Below are 24,135 nucleotides of genomic sequence, written 5' to 3' on the forward strand. Positions count from 1 at the left end.
CCGACAATATGGATTTTGTGATTAATAATAATTACAATTTTAGTTGTCTTAGGAATTGTTATTCAAGAGGTAACCGGCTGATGGTAGTATTATGTTTCTATTGTTATTTTTTCATCACCTGTCCATTTTCCTTATATTTGATCCCTTCTTTTCTATTATTGGTTTTAGTTAACTGATGCTGCTAGATTTTCTGCGCCGAGGATATTAGATCCTCGATGATAGAGCATTCTTCATGCATTTTTGGTTATAAGACTAAAATATATAATTTTTAGCTCTAATATTATTTTCTAATGCGAGTTATTTTCTGTAGGAGTGTCAATAGTCGCTTTATAACCACCGTACTTGTGGTGGAAGAGGAATCGAATAAATAGAATAAAAATGTCACTTGTAGAGTTGAATATTGTTTAAATTTTTTTTTTTTTTTGCTTGATGATATTGCCACGTAAGCTTAAAGCTTGTACGTGGCATATGGAAATGTTGCGCATGAAAAATGCCATGCCTGACCGGGATTCGAACCCAGGACCTCCGGATGAAAGGCCGAGACGCTACCACTCGCGCCACGGAGACCGGAAAATTTAATGAAATTCTTGTTAATTTTGAATAACAATTGCGTAGCCATGAAGTAATTTTTGTTTCATTAGGCCGCTATAAGCATTGTAGTTATAGCACAAACAAAATATTAATTCTATAAAAATAATAAAATTTGATGTTAAAGTTATTTGATTATAAATGAGAAACAAAGCGCGGATACGTCGCTGTTATTTTGATAATTTTCCGCTGAAAATTTTACATACTAGTTTCTTATCTTTATATTTTAATATAAATAAGAATTAGTAGACATTATTTTTGTATATATCGATGTTTACTTATATTTTTGTATATATCGATGTTTACTTAAAATTCGCGATCGTTTAGCCGATGCGAATGAATGATTCTTTTATTATTTTATTTATTGAACTTTAGAAGAACGATTCAAAGATAAATTTATCCGGATAATTTGAATATCGGGCGTTTTTAGAATGTCAGGTTTCGTGAAAACAACATTAGTTAGTGCGATACGTTATGTAGATTACAGATGAAACCTTTTTTTTTCCTGTTTAGCCTCCGGGAATCACCGTCAGGTATTACTTCAGAAGATGAATGAAGTGTAGTCTTGTTCAGTCTCAGTTCGACCATTCCTGAGATGTGCGGTTAATTGAAACCAAATCACCAATGAACACCGGTATCCACGATCTAGTATTTAAATCCGTATAAAAGTAACTGCCTTTACTAGGATTTGAACGTTGGAACCCTTCGGTTTCGAAATCAGTTGATTTGCGAAGACGCGTTCACCACTAGACCAACCTAGTGGGTTAGGGATGAAACCTGGAGTCATTTATGATAACGACTTTACTGCTATTTGATATTGAAAGGATCAGAAATTTTTAAGAAGGAAAAACACGATTGAGGAAGGATTGCAAGAAATAAATTCAGACTATTCAGAAGTAAGTTTTGAAACTATAATTTCTGATGTATATGACCAATTGTTGGAACATAAGACGCTTTAGAATAAGTCAGTTTTCATTACGTTTTAATTTTTGCGATTTCCTGAAAATTCATATTTTTAGGATATAAGAAATATTTTAACAAGATTAGTTGCAGATAAATTGATGAAATTTTCACGGTTATTATCGACTTACGAATAACACAGAACACCATAAGAGTTTCTATAAAATTATATTAAAACATTTTTTTAAATAAATATTTTATAAGATAAATTTGAAATGTTCCGACATGTCAAGATGAATTTTTTATAAATTAATGTTTTATAATCCTCTAGTTACAAGCATTAAAAAGGTCAAGTAAAACATTGGTAAAAATTTGAATAATCTTATCATTTAAAAAAAAATCCCTTGCTATAGTATCGAGAAGTATATAAGATCTGAATCTCCTTAAATCGAGAGCGTACAAGATAACTGCGATTTTATTGGTTTATAATTGTTGTACGGGTAGTATAACGTAATTCGTAGCGTGCGCTAATTATACGGTATACTAATATAAATATAGTATATGTTTTGACTGTAAGCCGTGTTATATTTCTTGTTATCTTTATATTCTGTACAAAACTTAAGCAAAAACTCGTTATCTCATTTTTTCCTGTTTCTATGGGATTATGAATAAAACAGAACCTGTTTAAAAATAAACTTGTAATCTATTTTTAACCAGATGTAAAAAAAAGAAATCTTTGTTAAGTGATATATCTTCATTTTAAAGCTTTACTTCGGGATGACTTTATCTCTTCATGAAAATTACATTTTCATGAAGATTACATTTTCATGAAGGATGCGCTTATATATATATATATATATATATATATATATATATATTTTTTATTTATTTATTTATTTGAAACAACTTTCCTTGATGTTTTCTTTTTAATTTCGACAGGATATTTTTACCTTGTATTTTGGTAATCTGTTTTTAATTATCTTATTGAGAAAAATTTCTGGCGATAAAAATCAATTCAATTAAAATTTTGAACTGATTTCTTAAAAAAAAAATTTGAAATTTTTAACTTGTCTGACTAAAAAAAGAAGCTGTGAATGTATTTGTGTTAAAAATTTCAGGAAAGAAGAACATATAAATTGATTAAACCGAATATAATTTGAAATAATTTCCTTACGATTAATTATTTTTAAATTTTGACTGAAAAGTTACATAACAGGTAAAAAAAAATTATTAATTATGATTTAACTGGCACCGATAGATAAAACTGCTAATCGAGTAAACGCCGGAATATTATGTAAAGTATGGTGTAAACGTATTATTTTCTTTTTTTGAACTTTCAATCGTGCGTAGTTATTAAACTCCGAAGCGATTTAAAGAAAAGAGGTGATATAGGGAAAATGTATAATTGGATGCCTATTCCCCCGTACTTATTAATTTACATTCCAGTTTATTAATGACAAAAACATTTATATTGAAAGAGTCGTCATTGAAATTAATTAAAGTTTAGTATTATTCTTAAGAAAATATGTTCAGCTGAATGTATTTTCCGTTGTATATGATAATAAACTTCCCCTTTTGAATAAGCGCAATGATATTCATTGTTGTGAACGGATGGTGTGATTTGTAGGCCGAACATCTGCATTTCGGTCGACTTTTGGCGTGCCGAAGTGGATCAGTATGTATGATTGAGTAAAGAAGACAACAAACAGGAATTTTTTTCACTCGATCACTTTCCGTAATAAGTCAGGCATTAAATGTTTGTTAGACTTCAGGATGATTGTGCTTTTTTGAAAGTAACTTATATCTCGTGTCACTTCACGTACAATCTTTTGGGTAAATTATACTGAAACACAAACTTTTGACCGGGGCTAGTCCCAGTTGGAACAATTTTTTTTGTGTATTTATTCACACGCACGAATTTTTATTGTAATTTTGATTAATTCTTTATTAAATTTATAATTAGGTTGGTAACAAAATGACTCTGTAAGTGTTCTAAATTTTTTCATAATTCCATTTTGAACGTCTTAGATTTACATTAAACTTTATGTAATATGTATACAGAAGAATAATGATGCTGAACAACGTTCATACAATCGTAGTAGTCGATTTGGGTCGCTGGTTCGCGAGAAAGTACCGTTTATTGCATCGTAACGGTAAATTGCATCCAACTCTCCGAAACAACATTAAAAAAAAATATATAATTACCTTTAATCGATATGAACCCGGTCGTACTGGCTACGTTAATGCAGGTATTACTGAACTTGCACTACGAGACTTCTGCTTGTAATAAGTATTATTTAATTAAATGTAATATAAAAAAGAAACCAAGTTTTCTTGATTTTCTTATAAATTAGTATAGCTCTAACTTTTAAGACATCAGTCACAGCATATGGCATATTTAATCTATGATTTATTTTAATTTATCTTCATTAAAATAGATATTATGCATATCTAAATTAGTGAAAATTATTTTTACCATAATTGCTTCTTACTGTGTCTGTTCAGAAAAATGACAAATTTCCCGATGTCCTAGAAAGAATATAATGTAAAAAAAAGAAAAGAAATTCGATTGCGACTGAATAGTTTCATAATGAAAAAAAAATCTTAAATTGAGGTTGTATTCATGGTGAGTTAAAATCCAATTTCCCTTACGTGTAGATTTAAATAATATAATATATGGGAAATATATGTTTTGCAACTGGCGAAAGAAGAGTGGATTAAAGAAAAGTGTTCAGAAGTGGAAAGAGAAATGAACATTGGTAAAATAGACGGAGCATACAGGAAAGTTAAGGAAAATTTTGGGGTACATAAATTAAAATCTAATAATGTGTTAAATAAAGATGGTACACCAATATATAATACGAAAGGTAAAGTCGATAGATGGATGGAATATATTGAAAAGTTATACGGAGGAAATGAATTAGAAAATGGTGTTATAGAGGAAGAAGAGGAAGTTGAGGAGGATGAAATGGGAGAAAAAATACTGAGATCTGAATTTAAGAGAGCATTAAAAGATTTAAATGGCAGAAAGGCTCCTGGAACAGACGGAATACCTGTAGAATTACTGCGCAGTGCAGGTGAGGAAGCGATTGATAGATTATACAAACTGGTGTGTAATAATTATGAAAATGGGGAATTTCCATCAGACTTCAAAAAAAGTGTTATAGTTATGATACCAAAGAAAGCAGGGGTAGATAAATGTGAAGAATACAGAACAATTAGTTTAACTAGTCATGCATCAAAAATCTTAACTAGAATTTTATACAGAAGAATTGAGAGGAGAGTGGAAGAAGTGTTAGGAGAAGACCAATTTGGTTTCAGGAAAAGTATAGGGACAAGGGGAGCAATTTTAGGCCTCAGATTAATAGTAGAAGGAAGATTAAAGAAAAACAAACCAACATACTTGGCGTTTATAGACCTAGAAAAGGCTTTCGATAACGTAGACTGGAATAAAATGTTCAACATTTTAAAAAAATTAGGGTTCAAATACAGAGATAGAAGAACAATTGCTAACATGTACAGGAACCAAACAGCAACAATAACAATTGAAGAACATAAGAAAGAAGCCCTAATAAGAAAGGGAGTCCGACAAGGATGTTCCCTATCTCCGTTACTTTTTAATCTTTACATGGAACTAGCAGTTAATGATATTAAAGAACAATTTAGATTCGGAGTAACAGTACAAGGTGAAAAGATAAAGATGCTACGATTTGCTGATGATATAGTAATTCTAGCCGAGAGTAAAAAGGATTTAGAAGAAACAATGAACGGCATAGATGAAGTCCTGCGCAAGAACTATCGCATGAAAATAAACAAGAACAAAACAAAAGTAATGAAATGTAGTAGAAATAACAAAGATGGACCACTGAATGTGAAAATAGGAGGAGAAAAGATTATGGAGGTAGAAGAATTTTGTTATTTGGGAAGTAAAATTACTAAAGATGGACGAAGTATGCCGAATAGCACAAGCTAAACGAGCCTTCAGTAAGAAATATAATTTGTTTACATCAAAAATTAATTTAAATGTCAGGAAAAGATTTTTGAAAGTGTATGTTTGGAGTGTCGCTTTATATGGAAGTGAAACATGGACAATCGGAGTATCTGAGAAGAAAAGATTAGAAGCTTTTGAAATGTGGTGCTATAGGAGAATGTTAAAAATCAGATGGGTGGATAAAGTGACAAATGAAGAGGTATTGCGGCAAATAGATGAAGAAAGAAGCATTTGGAAAATGCTAAAGTTTATTTCTTTATACACACATTGTGTACTACGAATGACCGATATAAATATAATCGTAACGAGAGACATAATTTCTAACTGCATGTATAAATTTTTATAGACCTGTGCGCAATACCAATCAGAGCATTAATCATTGATTAAGGAATTGTTATTGTGTACAAGATTGAATCAAGCATTTTTATACGTGTAATCAACTCAAGTTTGAAAGAATTGAACACGCAACAACATAAATGTATTGTTTTGGCGACCGTATTATTTGTAAGTCGAGAAATGAAATAAAAATAATAATTACGCGCAAAAATAATGCTTTGGAAAACAGTAATGATATGTCAGCACGTGACGTCACAAGCTCGTAGATTCGCTGCGGCAACCCACCGGGTTGGTCTAGTGGTGATCGCGTCTTCCCAAATCAGCTGATTTGGAAGTCGAGAGTTCCAGCGTTCAAGTCCTAGTAAAGCCAGTTATTTTTACACGGATTTGAATACTAGATCGTGGATACCGGTATTTTTTGGTGGTTGGGTTTCAATTAACCACACATCTCAGGAATGGCCGAACTGAGAATGTACAAGACTACACTTCATTTACACTCATATATATCATCCTCATTCATCCTCTGAAGAATTATCTAAACGGTAGTTACCGGAGGCTAAACAAGAAAAAGAAAAGATTCGCTACGGCAACCTGTACTTCATACATGACACTATTCCATTCACTTATTTAAATGTTTATTGCTGTTCAAATGCAATACAAAAAACTTAATTTTTGGAATAAGCTGTTATTATTGTCAATTTATGTTATTTATATATTTATAACATTAATTGATATATTTTAGTTATTTATATATTTAGTAACACGTAACAATTATTTTAAGTCAAACACACAAAATAGTATTGTTTTACGACCTAAACTTTTGTCTTTTACCCCAGATTTTCAGTCTTTCAGATCAGATTTCATATAAAACCAATTAATTACATACAGTCTGGCGTAATTTTACCAAAGGCGCATAAATCAAAGCGAAATCTTTCGCTAGCCGACAATCGCTAACGGAGCGGTTTCTCAACCCTGTGCTCATACGGACTTTGTTGTTTGTTTTTACCAGTAAAACGTGTCCTTAAAGTTTGGTACATTCTTCGTGAATCATTCTTTATATATCAAAGTGCAGTGCGTAAGATGAAAATAAAAGCTGTTTGCACGAGGCAGACAGTCAAGTCACCGTGTAGGACATTATATTACTCTTTGTTCGTAACATTAGGCTCATTCATTAACCGAGTATTCTACAATACAATGTGTTTAACTAACAAACGTAAAAAGTCTATAAATAGACGTTTATAAATAGCAAACCGTCTTTCCACAATTAAAATTTATTAACATGTTTAATTTCAGGCAGTAATTTCTTTAAAAAAATATTTAGCGTACTTATAAATATTTCTTATTGTATGCCATACAGCGACGAATGGTTTATACTTGTATTAATAGATTTTTATTACATTCCCTCAAGCGAGTCATAAAATGAATGACCACTTTATACGAATGAAGGTTATCATAATATTTCATTTGAGTTATATTTATATGTACTTGTTATGGGGAGTACTATTGTCGACAAATATTTATTACGCATTCAAAAATGTGAAGAAAGAACCGCCAAGCTGCAGCTTGTGGGATTTGAAAATCACAAGTTAAAATCTCCGAAATGAAAAGCAGGATCTTCTTAAATCTAAATCACAGTCGGGTCCATCAGCACTTCAAAAAAGTATAAGCAACGTTCAAAACCAGTTACCGGATAAGTCAGTTTTGATCAAGGTGTTGTAAGACGAACAGTTAACGAGTTTCACGCAAAACATAATGAACTGTATATTAAATAAATTACGCGAAAAACTTCAAAATAATGCTCAGTTTAAAGGTTCTAGAACTGCACTAGCATGTAGGCTATGTGGTGTAAAACTGATGATAATAATAGGAAACTCTTGATTGACCAAGACATCTGGTGCAAGAGGATAGATTATTTAAGAAAATTACCGATTTTTTTAGAAAAGATAATTCTTCGATTGTTTATTTGAAAAAAATGGTATATTTTAACGTCTCATTCGGCTGCAAAATCGTGGTCGGATGACTGTGGTTCAGGAGTAAAAGTGATTAATAAAGGTTAATCATATTCCATGCTGGTGGAGAAGTAGGGTACATTCCGAATGCGACGTTAACTTGGAAAACGAGTTCAAAAGAGCGTCAACAACAATTTCATGAAGTGGGCATCTGAAAAATTAATTCCTGGTCTTCCCCCCCCCCCCGCAGTCAGTGGTTGTTATCGATAATGCGCCGTACTACAGTTCACTTATTCAAATGATAAGAAAAATTGTCATAATTAATTGGTTAGAAAAGAACAATATTCCGTTTAATAAAGCAATGTTAAAACCACAATTGTATGACATAATTAAATCAAATAGAAATTAAAAAATAGGCACCATTTTGATGAACAATTAAAAGAGCACGGGCGTCAGATTTTGCGACTTCCACCTTACCATCTCAATTTAAATGCGATCGAGGTTGTTTGGTAGGCTCTGAAAAGATATGTAGCGCATGTTTTATACAAATATTAAAGAAATAAGCCGAGGAAAAAATGAATAAAGATGATTGGAAACCGTATTGCGAACTTGTAAAAACATCTGAAATTGAGTATAAGAAGATAGAACTGCTAATCGACGAAATAACGGCTAAATTTATCATATATCTAGACAGTGGTAGTGAAAACGACTGTTCCGATGAAGACAGAGAAGATGGTGAATTTGCATAGGAACTGAACATGTAATGCAAATTTCAAATAAAATAATGCAGTCTTGCCCTTCTCCAACACGAGCTTTTATTTTCATTTTTTATGATTTATTGATTATGGTTGTGTCGCCTACTCTTCAGCGCGTAATACCTTTCATGCTATACACTTTATTGCTTGATGCTGTACATCAAGCTTTCCTTCGGTTTGCTACAGGTACCTTTAGATCAAGTCCTGTCGTAAGCATCCTTGTTGAATGCGTTGAGCAGTCACTTTGTGTTAGACGAGACCGGCTAAATTAGCAAAAATAAGATTCTAATATTAACATATTAGCATCTTATTTTACCCGCCTCAAAGGACTGCCATATCGCCTGGCTTTTGACGCAGTTCTTGGAAATCCTTACCTTCGAAGATATGAGGACCATCCACGTTATACTGCACCTGTAGGTATTCGTACCAGGCGTTTACTGCACCTTATAAGTATTGATGCACCTTCCATTGTTCCGATCTATCCGTGTTCGTATCCTCAGAGGAGAATCAACCTTATTAATTTTATATTTGACCTCACGATATGCAATAAAGAATCAACACCATCTATTTTTTTTCCAGCAAATGTTTCACCATATTCTCTCCAAGGCAAATTGGATGCAGTGGTATATACAGATGGGTCGAGACGGAACGATACCGGTGGATGCGCGTTTGTTGTTAACGACCGAACGTTGATGTTTGGTCTATACAGTCTTACGAGTGTGTTTACTGCTGAACTATACGCTATACATAAGGCTTTGAATATAATTAACCCTAAATACCATCATATCCTTATTTGTAGCGACTCGTGTAGTGTTCTCCAAGCCTTAGAAAATTTTAATTCCAGGCATCCTATCGTCACTGAAATCTACGATGCAATCGCCGAGTTGAACCATCGCAACACACAAGTGAGTTTTCTGCTAGATCCCTAGCCACGTGGGGATTCCGGGTAATGAACGTGCAGATTCTGCTGCTGAAGAATCATCCTTCACTTCCCGTGTTACTGCATCCGAATTTGTTAACTGTGTGAAACTCACTTTTCGTGTAAAGTGGCAAGATGACTGGACGGCTACAGTAGATAACAAACTCCGGGAAATTAAAGGTTCTGTGTTGCCATGGAACTCCTCAAATATGAAAATTCTTCTTGAGGAAGTGGTCTTCTGCCGATTGCGGATAGGACATACAAGAGCTACTCACGGGTATCTGATGTCAGCAGTAAACGCACCAGTATATATACGATGCAACTGCCGCTTGACTGTGCGCCACATTTTTGTGGAATGTATACGTTATGCGGCCTTAAATTAATTAATTTAAATCGCCCAGGAATTTTTGTCAAATCCTGGACAATAATGAAGAAGTTTAAGAAGACCAGTATTTAAGGTATAATGTGTAAAAAGACAGTGTTTAAGAAAACCAGTTGTTCTCCTAATAACTAGGGGTGCTAATATTTTACATCTTTTGTAATACTGTTTTTTGTTGTTTTTTTTTGTTTGTAGTAGTGTATGTTTTTTGTTTTAATATTTAGTTTAAGTGTTTTGTTTTGTCTTTATTTTTAATATTTTATTTTGTTTTTAAATTTCTTCTTTGTTTTCATTTTGTTTTAATTTTTTTATTCTATTGTTTTTGTATTAACATTTCATTTTGTTTCATTTTTGTTTTAAATTTCATTTCATTTTTTGTTTTCTGGGCATTTTTATTTAATTTTTAATTGTGAATTTTTAAAATTTAGTGTTTAAAAACACATACGTCGTGTTCGGGCTATGATAACGCTGAGGCGTTTTTCGCCCAGAAAAACCAAGTAAAAAAAAAAAAAAATATTTTCATTGTACGCACTATACATTTATGGCTACGACAAACACTTACGTCATGACTATGTTTATACTTATGTTACTATACTATACTTTATATTATCATGAGCTAATATACATATATTATACCAATTTAGGAGATGATTGGATTGCGGCACGCTATATTGAATTAATATATACCATTAATTTTCTTTTTTACCTGCAAGTACATGACGCTTGTTAAAAATATATTTTTTTCTTTTTATCTTCGTTCTGAATTAGTTTGGTATGCATTTATAATCCTATCAGTGTTTAATGTGTGTGTACGCGCGCGCACGTGATTTTCTAGAATATTACAAAGTAGAAAAACACTTATTTATTATATGATTATGCTTTTCTAATTAGTAATACCATTTTTTGCATTATTAATGCATTACAATTTCTTATAATCGATGCACAGTCACATCGCATAAACATAGCAAGTTGTAATTTATATTGTTGTTTCTTTCATTACACTGTGTCAATAAAGGAAAATCCGTGACTGTTATTATTCATACTCGATTTTAACGTGTAAGTAATACTGCGTTATCTGTTTTATGAACTCTTTATACTTTCTAAAATCAATAAAACTTTGCATTTTTTAAAATTTTTATAGGGTTTTTTTTATTGAAAACATTTTTAATAATTTGTATTATTATTGTTATTTTAACTTTTTGTAATTGAGTGTAGACGTAATATAATTATACATTTTTATAAAATAGCCGATTTCCTACATTTGTCGTTTGTTTATTTAATTCAGAAGAGAAACTTTCAGTTAAGTTTCCAGGAAATAATTCGTATAGAAGTTATTTTACTTTTTTCTTTACTTAATTTTTGTCTCTCTTTAATATGTTTTATTAATATTTATTCTCACCGTAAATCTCGTCAGAAGTACCTTTCTAATGAAACAAAATACATTTTTTTTTTTGTAAATTTGAAAAAATATTTTTTCTTTGATTCATTTTCAGAAGTTAAATTACAAAAAAAATTATTCAAGTGGAACTGTTTGTAATTTAAACCTCGGCTAAGATTTCAGACTATCTGTATTGCCTAAAAGTTGATAAAACGCCTAAAAATTTGGAATATCAATAGCTATATTGTAAATCCAAGTGCTGTATTGAAATTTTTCGTTATTTCTAATTATTTTTCATTTGATATTGCATTTAATAAAGTAAAATTGTACTTTTTTTGTAACTGGTTTTATTATTACTATTATGTCGATCTCCGTTGCGATGTGGTAGCGTCTCTGCTACAAAATTCATCTTTCATAATGTTTCTGTAATGTACTTATTTATAATAAATAAATAAATATTCACATAAATAACTATTCAAAATTCATAAATTTTCAGCGCAGCAATTGCTAATAATAATTAATATCCCTTGCCAAACATATTAAGAGAAAAGAAGAGTGACTTTTTTCTTGTCGGTTTATCACCCAGCCAATCATCTAGCTCGCAGGAATACAATTTTTATTCAGATTTACAAGTAATACCTCATTCCACTCACTTTAGGGCTTGATTAATGAAAATCATTACTTTCAGAGAAAGCAATTGGTAAGGAAAGAACGGGATAAATAGTGTTTAGTAGTGTTTAATAACCCTACGTTTGTTAAACGGTTCATTGTATTCTCTGCTGTAACGCAGCGGAAATTTTCGTTTTTTTCTCCCGGAATTAATGAACAATTTCATTTTACAATTATTTAAATTTTAACAGAAAAAGATTATACCCGAAAATTCTACTCTCGTATTAAGATTCGCAATATATTTTAAGCTCGGCTCAAAATTTTGAAATCCTTTGAAAAATTAAGAAAAAGATTTTAAAAGGATAAAACTTGAAAAGAAACATTTTCAGGCCTCTGTTTAGATGGCAAATATCTCTAAAAATAATTCCTAAAATATTTTTTTTTCCTTCTGAATCACTCTGAACTATTATTTTGATTACAGATAATTCATTAAAGTTTACTACAGTAGATAATCACAGGAAATATACTCTTGTAAAGTTTATATGATTAAGCTTCAACATTTAGTTGTGATATGAATGTGTATTTTGAGAATGCTAATTATAAAATGATGTGATGTTCGTACAAATTAATTCCCTTTTTTCGAAAAGCATTTTCGAAAAAAAAGCTTTTATTATTTTTGTTAAAAAAAAAATTTTAAATTAAGGTTTTTCAATTATTAAAACTTAAAATTTGTAATTTACAATCTTGCGACGGTCTAATACACAATTGAAAGATCCCAGACAATCTGTTAAAAATTTATGAATAGCCTTTCTTTATTGTATCTACATTAATGAATATTTTTACTTGCTTTTCTTTAACTCGCAATGTTTTTTTTTCATGTTTGTCCTCAAATCTTGCATCCTTAATTTAACATATTTCCTGACATTGCAGATTGATGAAATTGTGCACAGTTACTAAGGTCAGGTGACAATACAATATTCCATCATTACTTTTGCAAACATCCCTCTGTACAAGGGTAAACTGAGGGTTGAAATTAAGGGTACGGGTCTAATAATTTAACATACTTCATGACATTGTCTTCCGATTAAATTTTGTACAGTTACTAACGTCGGGTGATTTAATTTTCCACGGCCTGTTAATGTCTGGATCAAGGAATGCTCCACGGTACCTACTTTTTGGTGATCTCTGAGAAAAATGTATGAAACAACGAGCTACGTAAACCTATTAGAGCTCTGCTTTCATCATTTTCGGTTTATTTCCTCCTTTATCTTATTTACATGTTTTGTTCTTTCCATTACAAATACGCTTAATTAAGTACGTCTTCAGATCATTTTGAATAAATCCTGAAAAAAAAGAAACCCACAAGGACAGTTACTATGAAAGAACTTACAAAACCTAAAATAGTATTCATTCGCCTTTTGTATAAGAAATGAATCCTATTATTAGTAATAAAATTTATTCAACAGCCCAGACGGATCCACCACATAACTATCGGTTCTTAAAAGCTCGGAACTAAAAAAATACAAAAAATAAATTTGTTTTCTTAATCGATCCGATTGTTTTTGGTATAAGTTAATTTTTCCGTTCACTACAGTTATTCGCTGTATATTCGAACGTGAATACACCCAAAGAAAGTACGACTAGGATCTCTTACAAGTGTTTTTATATGCGTCATCTTTAGGAAAGACTAAATAGATATTCTAGCAAAGGCAGTTACTTTTATACCGATTTGAATACTAGATCGTGATTACCGGTGTTCTTTGGTGGTTGGGTTTTAATTAACCACACATCTCAGGAATGGTCGACCTGAGACTGTACAAGACTACACTTCATTTACATTCATACATAACATCCTCATTCTTCCTCTGAAGTCATATGTTACGGTGGTGCCGGAGGCTAAAACAGAGAAAGAAATAGTGTACCTAGTCCCTCTACTCGGTAGGGGAAATTAATCGTGTTAAATATTCACGATGAACCCACCGGGTTGGTCTAGTGGTTAACGGGTCTTCCCAAATCAGCTGATTTGAAAGTCGAGAGTTACAGCGTTCAAGTCCTAGTAAAGCCAGTTATTTTTACATGGATTTGCATACTAGATCGTGGGTACCGGTGTTCTTTGGTGGTTTGGTTTCAATTAACCACACATCTCAGGAATGGTCGAACTGAGAATGTACAAGACTACATTTCATTTACACTCATACATATCATCCTCATTCATCCTCTGAAGAATTATCTAAACGGTAGTTACCGGAGGCTAAAGCAGGAAAAAATATATATTCACGATGAATCTCCTTTACGTTAATCAATCTTACTTTAAAATTAATTAGTATTCCGGGTTTAATTGTACGAGATGAAGCAAAAGAGAAATTTTTTTAGTTTATTAAATATGATTATCGGTACTATTTTTATGTATATATGTTAAATTTTTTAAAGTTCATTAAATTTTGAGGAATACTAAGAAGAAAAAAAAGGTGTTAAAACATTTCAGTTCATTTTAAAACGAACGCTGTTATTTCTTTCTTTCTGTTTAAGTAAATAAAGCCATCACTTTGTTTTATTGTTTATTTACACATATTCTGTATTATTAAGTAGTGTCTGTGTTTACAGTTTAGTTAACTGTCATTTAAACAAATAAAAATAAAAATAACTATTATTAATAACAAAGATGCACATTTTTATGAATTGCAATTTAACCGATTTTGTTATACAGGCTATTACTATAATTTTTTGAATCTCTAAAGTATAATAAACAGGTTTGTTATAATGTTATACATTTAAAATCGTCATATAAACAAAAAACAACCAGATTTCTTATGCGTGTTATTATTATTATTTAATTCTGATAAGATAGGAAGCCGATTTTGCCACTTTTATTTTTTCGACTATCCTAGAATATAATTGAGAGAAACTATCCTGTTTCAAAATTAATCCGTTGATTTGTATGTTTGTGTATCTTCTGACTAACGGGACTGTGAAACATTGAGATCCTATAAATACCGTTTACAAAAATACATGTTTGTTGATCTCCATTTAGTTTAATATTTCAGGAAGCGGTCGTTGTAAAATTTTAAAATTTGTTAGGATGATTTCTATATATTGGGCGATTGATGTAATTAAATCTTTTTAGACATTCCTCTAGAAGTGGGTTGACGCAGTACGAGGTATCATATATCGATAAAAATGTCCGGCGAGTAAATTATTTTCTCATCTACTTTTTGTCTAATTTTTACTTTTTTGTACGAAGTGAAGGAAGTATTGTGATCGCGAAAAATTGCGGTTTTCAGATTTCAACGGAAATATCCATTTTGACAATCCCTGAATCCATTTTGACTAGTTTCGGCGTGACGTATGTATATATGTACGTATGTATCTTGCATAACTCAAAAACGATTAGCTGTAGGTTGTTGAAATTCTAGATTTAGGACTGTTGTAACATCTAGTTGTGCATCTCCTCTTTTGATTGCAATCGACTGGACTAAAAGTGTCCGAAAAAACCCAAAATCTAAACAAATTTGTACTTTGGACTTTTTCTTAACTGCAGTAATAAGCCCCCATTGAGAGCTTTTAAACGATATATCATAAGTGGTACTAGTTTTCATTGGTTCCAGAGTTATAGCCAAATAAATATTTAGATCTTAGGGGAAGGTCCGGTTCGAATCAGACATCATCTCCTTTTTTTAACTTTTTTTTTTTAATTTAAATATATTGATTTAATAATAAAATTAACTGATTGTAAAAATATTTTTTACGTTAAATAATAATTCAATAATAACTATAAAAAAAATTATGAAAAATATTAGAAGTTATTAATGAAATAAAATTTGAAGATCTTTTCATTCTAAAAGAATGTGTATACGTAATTAAATAGGCGTACAAGGAAGTCATGTGTCCACATCAGATTTCTATTTGTGAAATAATTTTTATTTCAAAAAGAATCGTTTATATGAATTTCAAATGAATGCCAATTTTGGGATACTTTTAAGGATGCTACACTTTTATTTTGATAAATATTTTAAAAGAAATGAGGGAGAATACTTAACTGCAGGATCCGGCCCGGGGGAGAAGAAGAAAATGAAAAAAAAGGCGCAGAAATCAGGTTAAATCTTTCGCTAACCGACACTAGCTTTCTTTCTTTTTCCTGTTTAGCCTCCGGTAATTATCTTTCAGATAATACTTCAGAGGATGATTGAGGATGATATGTATGAGTGTAAATGAAGTGTAGTCTTGTACAGACTCAGGTCGACCATTCCTGAGATGTGTGGTTAATTGAAACCCAACCACCAAAGAAAACTAAAGAACACCGGTATCCACGATCTGGTATTCAGATCTGAGTAAAAATAACTGATTTTATTGGGGCTTGAACGCTGAAACTCTCGACTTCCAAATCAGCTGATTTGGGAAGACGCGTTCACCACTAGACCAACCCGGTGGGTTTAACCGGCACTAGCTAACGAATTGTTTCCAAACTTATGTTTGTATGAGCTTTCTTTCTTCTTTATTTTCAACATCAGAAGATTTCCTGAAATTTTGAAGTTTGTTATATTCTTCGTGAATCCCTCGGAATATTTTGTGATTAGTCCGTTCAAGTGTTAACTCTTGGAACGGACTTCAAAAACTTTTTTCTGTAAATTAATGCTCAAACAGTTAATTTCTACCAAGTGCACCTATATAGAAGACCTTTTTGCGCAAAAAATCCCATAAAAAAACTTATTTTGAGAAGTTAAAGCCTTATAATGTTTTCTGTAACGAATAATTACGTAGTTTAAACCATTGGAAATTCCTTTCTTTAGTTTGTTTAGTTTGCAATGTTGCGTGTAGATTTATAAAAATGTTATAAATACAGTAATGGGAGATTTAAAAGAGTCTTCTTTTTCGGTTAGAATCACACTTTGAGTCGTAACTTATTCGTTCGTCAGTCATCTCGTTTTTTAACTTGCAGTAGTTTTTGATTACATGCAGTAGCCTACTCGTGTTAGCATGAAAGTTTTTTTCAAAAGTTTTGTTTGATTATGTCTTATGAATTATATTCATCCATTATACAGTGTGTACTGGAGGCGATGAGAACGTTTCTCAGCAGTCTTTATTTTATAGATATTTGTGAATATCAAAATTTGATCGGGAGATAACTTTTAAAAATGAAATAATCAGTTTAACGATTTACAGCTTCGTATCCAAAATTAAATAAATAAAGCGTTTCATATTGATCTTAAACAAACAAAATATTTGCTTATTTGAAACTTGATTCCGTAGTTATTCGTCCGTTCGCTTGTGTGAATATTCGTACGATCGATTGTAAATTTGTTTAAACGTTTAAAAATTTCAAAATAATTTATACGTAAATAATTAAAAATATTTATTTAATGATTAGAGGATATATTATGAGGTAATATAAATAGGAAAAAGTATAAAAAAGTGATGGTTTTGAAAGATCAGGTGTATTTTCACTCGTTCTAACGATTGATACATAAAATTGTTTTTAATTTGATGGCTTTATTTAGGTAATAACGGCATATCACAAGAAATAATGACTTACCAAATTACATTTAAGTAATAACGTCTAATAATATTTTTTCCGGTAATTGTTACTTTATTATTTGGTATTTCTTACTTGTTTTTATGTACATACAATCGGGAACTGATTGTTAGTTTGTTATTATCGTTAATAAATGCTATTGTTTCATTAACCGGCCCTAAAATCATTATTTGATTCTCTACTTTGCCTGCGCGCGCGCGTATGTGTATGACATACGTTTCATTACATTTATGTGAAGTACTGTTTCGTAGCGTTTTTTCAGGTAGGTCGATGAGACAACTTATTTAGTTTTTGGTTTTTTATATTACATAAAATGTCAGTTTTTTATTGCATTTCTTTTTTGTCTTCGTCATCATTTTGTTCTTGGAATATCAGGATAACAGGTAACATCCTTTCCGCACAGTCATCCGTGATTATATTTTTACGTGAAATATAATTTTCTTTTTATCATGTAAGGATACACATTTTTTAAATGTTTTATTTTGTAAATTTATTATTAAAAAAATTAAACCTTTGTGTATTTACCGATGTTTTAATACCGAAAAGGAAATACTAAGAAATTTTAAATGGAAGTTTTTTTGCCGATTTATTAATATTATTTCGAGCATAAAAAGCCTTTGGTTGGATAATGTGAATTTTATAGGACAACCGTAAATTTAACCTCGTATCTTCTCCATTTTCAATAATAAAAGTGGGACTTAGGCCGTTTGTTTAATTTCTAGTCAGGGTGAAGCCGGCTTCACCCTGGCTTCTCATCCCGGGTTGGTCTAGTGGTGAACGCGTCTTCCCAAATCAGCTGATTTGGAAGTCGAGAGTTCCAGCGTTCAAGTCATAGTAAAGTCAGTTATTTTTACGCGAATTTGAATACTAGGCCGTGGATACCGGTGGTCTTTGGTTGTTGGGTTTCAATTAACTACACATCTCAGGAATGGTCGAACTGAGACTGTACAAGACTACACTTTATTTGCACTCATACATATCATCCTCATTCATCCTCTGAAATATTATCTGAAAGGTAATTACCGAAGGCTAAACAGGAAAAAGAAAGGGTGAAGCCGGCTTCACCCTGGCTTCTCCGGGTCCTTCAAATTTCTCCGAAACTAAACCGATTTTTAAATCAAAGCCAACGTTTGTTTTGACTTAATTTTAAAGCGTCTGGTTACTTCTGCGGTTTCCTTTTATTGAAAAAAATATCAAACGGATCTAATAATATTGAAGATGAAAAGTGTTTAACATTTTATTAAAATAAAGAAATACGCTCATACATTTTATTTTACTACTTGTTTAACTGTTTTTCGGATTCTGGTTTTATATAAGTTATGAAATTATTTTAATCGCACTTGAATTTACATTCTTTCTTTGAAAATTAAAATGTTAGTTCATGTAATTTGTTAAAAATATTAATTACCGATGTGTTACGAAGTGAAAACATGAATAGAAAATGCAACTTCATTTATTTATTATTTTTAATGTATTAAATTCTATTAAAGAAGTTTACCTTAATAAAAAAAAAAAACATTAAAATAATAAAAGAAAAAAGTACGGTTTTTATAAAAGATGAATCTTTCATCGAGTAAAGTTCTTAACATTTTTTTTTACAGATGCGTCAATTCTTTCTAATGAGGTTCTGCTATTATTGAAGAATGAATAAGATGAATCATGAAAATATAATTAATCTTGAAATTTATTAAAAAATAAACAGATAATTACTTTCAGAATAAAACTTGTATAAGTACGGAGTAGTCAATGAGTGTGTTCTGTAGAATTTATTTGCACAATCGCTTTACATCTCCGGTACCCAAGGACATAACTTATTCTTTCTTGTCAAAATTAAATCTTCTCCCGATAATAATATTACTATTTAACCGTCCTTAACTTTTGTTTGCATTAAAAAAATGTTTTTTTTTTCTTTGAAATCTTTTTCGGTAAACATCTTTATTGTGTAATTATGAAAAACTTTTCCGATAATAGAGAATCGTGCCTTCAATTTCTTTTTGGTAGAACATCGTTAACGAAAATGTTTATAAAATAAGGTCGCGTTCATAATTCAAGAAGTATGCACACTTAAGATGACCGATCGCTTCGTTAAAATAATTTAGCCTTTAATCTCTAAGGTCCGTGTTCGAATTCCGATCACGCTTGGCGTTGGTAAAAAAGAAATTCGTAATAAATAACGATCGGTAAAAAATTACGACTCCGTATTTCTATGCGCAATCTTCGAGCTTATGCAAAGAAATAGGTATTTTAAATAAAAAGTTAGTATTTGAATATGCCAAAATAAAATGTAACAGTATATGAAAATGCATTTACGCAACTATTTTGCGGATTATGAATTTTTGAATACTGCTACGATTTGTTTTAGTATATTCAAATATTGGGATATTATATTATATTACTCGTCTGTGATTGGGAAAAGTGGCTTGGTGGAATAGTCGTGGAGGTGGTCAGCCTATAGGATTTTTATTCTATCTGTCAAAGTGGTTGCAATTTTTGGGTATTTAGTTAAAAGGAAGGGATTTTAGTGTGAAAATTGTTTGAATGGGTTGCAGGTGATGAAGGCTAGAAATTTAAGGGGAAGCATTGCGGATTATTTATATGTTTGCATTATTATTTTTTTTTTACATTGTAGATTATTTTTGTTTATTGATTGTCACTTTAAAAGTAGGTTTAGGTAATGTTTAAAAATTGCCGAGTAAACTACATATTTACCTATCCGACCGAGTAACATATGTATATGTAGACATTCCAAATTATTATTATCGTTCAAAAAATACCTCGATCAGATTTTTTTTTGCGGTTCAATAGATTCAAAAAAAGAATCTGTATTTTTTTTACATAAATCTCTTCGTATGCGTCCTTGTTAGTATTTACTTTATTATTCTCGTGTATTTCGGGTACGGGGTTATTTTACTGTCATCGGATTTTTATTGGTAAATTCTGTATTGAGAGATTGAGTATATAAAACACTTGAAAAGCCGGATTAGAAACTGAAGAGACATTTATTAATCTTCCCATGGGGATCTGGCCGAACGGTTTTTATACAGTTCAGTTAGATCTGAACAGACTTACCTAATGTGATTCGTTCAGTCGAATCTAGGGAAAGACGAGAGGACTACTTAAAAAAAGTAAGCTCAAGTCACTTTTGGTGGTTTTTTGGTTTCTAGAGTAGAGCTGTTTTACTTTTAATGTATTTAAGTCGATCTACGTCAAATCCTTGATCAATAATATGCTCCCTTCGGAAGGCAGACTTGCTTCCAAACGATGATATTCTATTCCCGGCTTTCCTAAAGATTTGTGGACTCATTCTTTGGCCTGGATCCGAGTTACTCCTTAGGTTGGTTGTTTTGGTCTAATTTAACGGTTTCTGTTAATATTACCCTTTTATCATCGTTCATTTCCTTTTCGTATCCTTGATCCTGTTGATTACTTTCCGGTCTAGACGCCCATTGGATCCGCGTTAGAGATAAAAAGACCGCTTTAGTTAGCTCGTACTTTATATTTGTGTGATTTGATGGGGCGACTGAGGTCTGTTTTGGACCTACCTGTTGTGAGGGGTAGTTCCCAAAAAGGGTTCGCTCAGCTGTGGTGTGCTGATCGGGTTAAGCAGGGCCTCCTACATTTTCCTAATACAATACAATAGAAGTGAAAAGCTTAGGGAAGTAATGTATCTTTAAGCGAGTTGATTTTAATGAAATATTTTTCTACTCTGTGTTTTTAAAATTTAAAAACTATAATAATATCTTTGGAAATAATATAATTGAACAATTTTTTAAATAAAATTTTAATAAAGCATCTACCTTAAAAACTTGGAGTTTTAAAAAATTCTATAAAACGTTTTTGGCCATTACTTTTTCAGTCCACCTATCTTTTTTTTTTTGATAAAGAGTAATAAGGTTGCTTTTTTTGTCTTCAGACATTTGACTGATTTGATACAGCTCTTCAAGATTCCCTATCTAGTACCAGATGTTTCATTTCGGTACATCTTACATCCCTAACAATTTGTTTTACACATTCCAAACGTTGCCTGCCTGCATAATATTTCCCCATCTACTTGTCCCTCCAATATCAAAGCGACTATTCCAGGATATCTTAATATGTGGCCTATAATTCTGTCTCTTCTTTTAACTATGTTTTTTCAAATGCTTTGTTCTTCATCAATTTGCCACCTCTTCATTTGTCACTTTATCCACCCATCTGATTTTTAACATTCTTTTATAGCACCACAAATTTATCTTTTAAAAAATATATTTTTTTTTCAAATAGCTCAGATTTTATTATGTACGGCGAAAGGTTTTGAAAAATTTAAATGATGACTATGGAATTTAGAAAAAAAAATTATCGAGGTTTCTACAATTATTAGGAAAGTTCCATAATGTTGCAAGATTGTTTTTATTAAATATTTACTCCTAGTTTATTTAGTATATTTCACTTATAAACTGAATAGTTTGCATACATTTTTTTCTTATGATTTTGAAGGTTGCATGTGTTCGGTACAAGTTTGTGTGTATTAATAAACGTTTGTATACATTGTATGAATATAATTTATCAATTCGTCCTAGATTTCTCAAGAGTTGTACTTGATCTCAGTTGCTGTTCGGTTTATTTGTGGTATTAAATCAACAGTATTGCTTTATGTATTTGTTTGTGTGTGTTCGCTTGATAGTAGTATGATAATTTTATTATTCTGTATTGTTTTATTTCGATTTGTACCTTATTAAATATTCATATAATGTTAATTTAATTTGTTAAGTAATCATTAAATTCTACTGTAAATTTATTCACATATTATTTTACGCGTGCTATTATTACAATGCTTGAATTTGATTTAGTTGTAGTAGAGATACTTTAGTTGCAATGATAGCGGACCGTTGAGGTGAGTGTAATAGAACTTACAACTACCACTTCAGTTGTACAACCCTCCATAAAATGTGTGACGTCATATTTTTAATATGATAAAACGATTGATTGAGGTTCATGTACAGTGTATGTGTATTTATGTCTTCTTTCAATTATCCTATATGATACATTCGCAACAGTCCTGTAAACCGGGTGCACGTTCCATATAAGCAACATACCGTATTACTTGCATTATTAAAAGAATGTCGATGACAGGATGAACGATTGGAATATGATGATGATAGGCGCACGTCAACTTTATATGAAAACTTTTCTTATCTGTATCTTATATCTTTTTTCGCTTTGTTATAAACATAAAAGCTTCGTTATATTGCTTTCATTCATCTGTCTCGTAACTGCTCTATAATCATATTATGTGTAACGGAAGAGGCAAGACGAGTTGCGTTTATTACCTGTTTCGTCCTCCTATATTCCTTGTGAACTCCACTTCAGTTTGGAGGCTTGCCTTCATGCACTTGTGTGCTGCCATTCATTTTTTCCCGAACACCTTTAGTTGTATCAGCTATGTCATTAGGTTACAATGACATCGCTATCGGTGAAAACTCTTCTGCAGTACTTGTCTTCATCGATATCAGAACAGTTTTGTTTGCTCCGAAAAACTGAACTATTCCCTTTGAAAATGTAGATTAATCTTAATTTTAACCCGCGTTCCAAAAAATATTGAAATACACGAGATCTATTTCAGATTGATTCTAATTTTAGATGCATGTACGATCTTACTCGGCTAGTTTTATTGGATTGTTTTTTAATTAAAATGTTGCATTTTTGTGTAAAAAAAAGAAAAATTTAATTAATAAGAATCATAAAAATAAGTTTCATAACTGTTATTTTTTATTGCTCAGTTAATTACGTGTTTCTGTTACTGTCCTAAAGTCTGGCAAACGAAGACACTTGAGTTTGAATTACAACTTTTTTTTTAATAGTAAAAAACATATTATCACATTAAAGCCGGTCTTGATCTAAATATTATAATAAAAAACAAGTTCTTAATAAGAAATTGTGCAAACAACAAAAATGTAAAGGGCGAAAATCGTGTTTTCCAAAGGATATATATTTATTACAGTTTTTTGGGTTTTAAAACGAGTTTTTAATAAAAATAATGTTCAGCAGAACTGACTTTAATTTCGAACTTAACGTTTCGGGTGTCTTCTTTCGTTAACCAGACAGTAATGATGTAGTTTGTTTGGTATTTTATGATTTTTATAGAGTTTATTGATATAAATGTTCGAATGTTTCATACTGTTAATAATATAATTGCCAATAAATGTTTATTTTAATGAAATATTATTATTACATTTTTTTTCAATTATGTTTTAATCGTAGAGTTTTATTTTGATTGAATTATTTATTAACATTGATGTATGATATAAAATTTAATTATTTACTACATTTTTTTTTTTAATTTACCGATTATTATATACCTGTTATATTAATTGCATTAAGAATTAAATATTACAATCTTATCCCATAAGTTATTTTAAATGAAATACAAAAAACCTGACGATAAACTTTACAGAAAGTCTTTTTTAAAATAACGTTTATAAAGAATTAAACGCAGTTATGTTTTATTAACACGTTCGCGACGTCTTGCCCCCGTACTGATACACGAGTTCTTTTTTAAATGACGTCGTGTACCCGTAGGGACGCACTCAGACCATTAGTAAAGTGCATCGTGTGCCCAACAAAGTATATGTTTTCACGGGTTTCTTATAGCATTTATTTTTAGTCTGACTATATTGTAGGTGTTTAAAATCACGCAACGGCATATTAGCAGTGTCATGAAAAGAACTGTATAACACAAGTTTACAAATAACTATTTTATTCGGGTAAATATATATGATTATTCAGATAATATTATATTAAGGTGTCTGCACAACTAGTGGT

The 24,135-nt window shown here is 31.1% G+C and overlaps 1 protein-coding gene across 5 annotated transcripts in view; it reads left to right on the top strand.

Annotated features, from left to right (window-relative positions):
- Positions 1-24,135, top strand: part of Ae2 (anion exchange protein Ae2) — a 406,977-nt gene that overhangs the window by 36,364 nt on the left and 346,478 nt on the right. The window contains exon 1 of one of the 5 annotated variants that reach the window (XM_075374016.1): positions 10,783-10,873. The exons of the other annotated variants lie outside the window; for them this stretch is intronic. The gene's annotated coding sequence lies outside the window, so the exon portion shown is untranslated. Of the gene's footprint in view, positions 1-10,782; positions 10,874-24,135 lie in introns of those variants that run through there. 5 annotated transcript variants of the gene reach the window in all.

Source organism: Lycorma delicatula, chromosome 8 (genome assembly GCF_047948215.1).
Source record: "Lycorma delicatula isolate Av1 chromosome 8, ASM4794821v1, whole genome shotgun sequence".
NCBI lineage: Eukaryota > Metazoa > Arthropoda > Insecta > Hemiptera > Fulgoridae > Lycorma > Lycorma delicatula.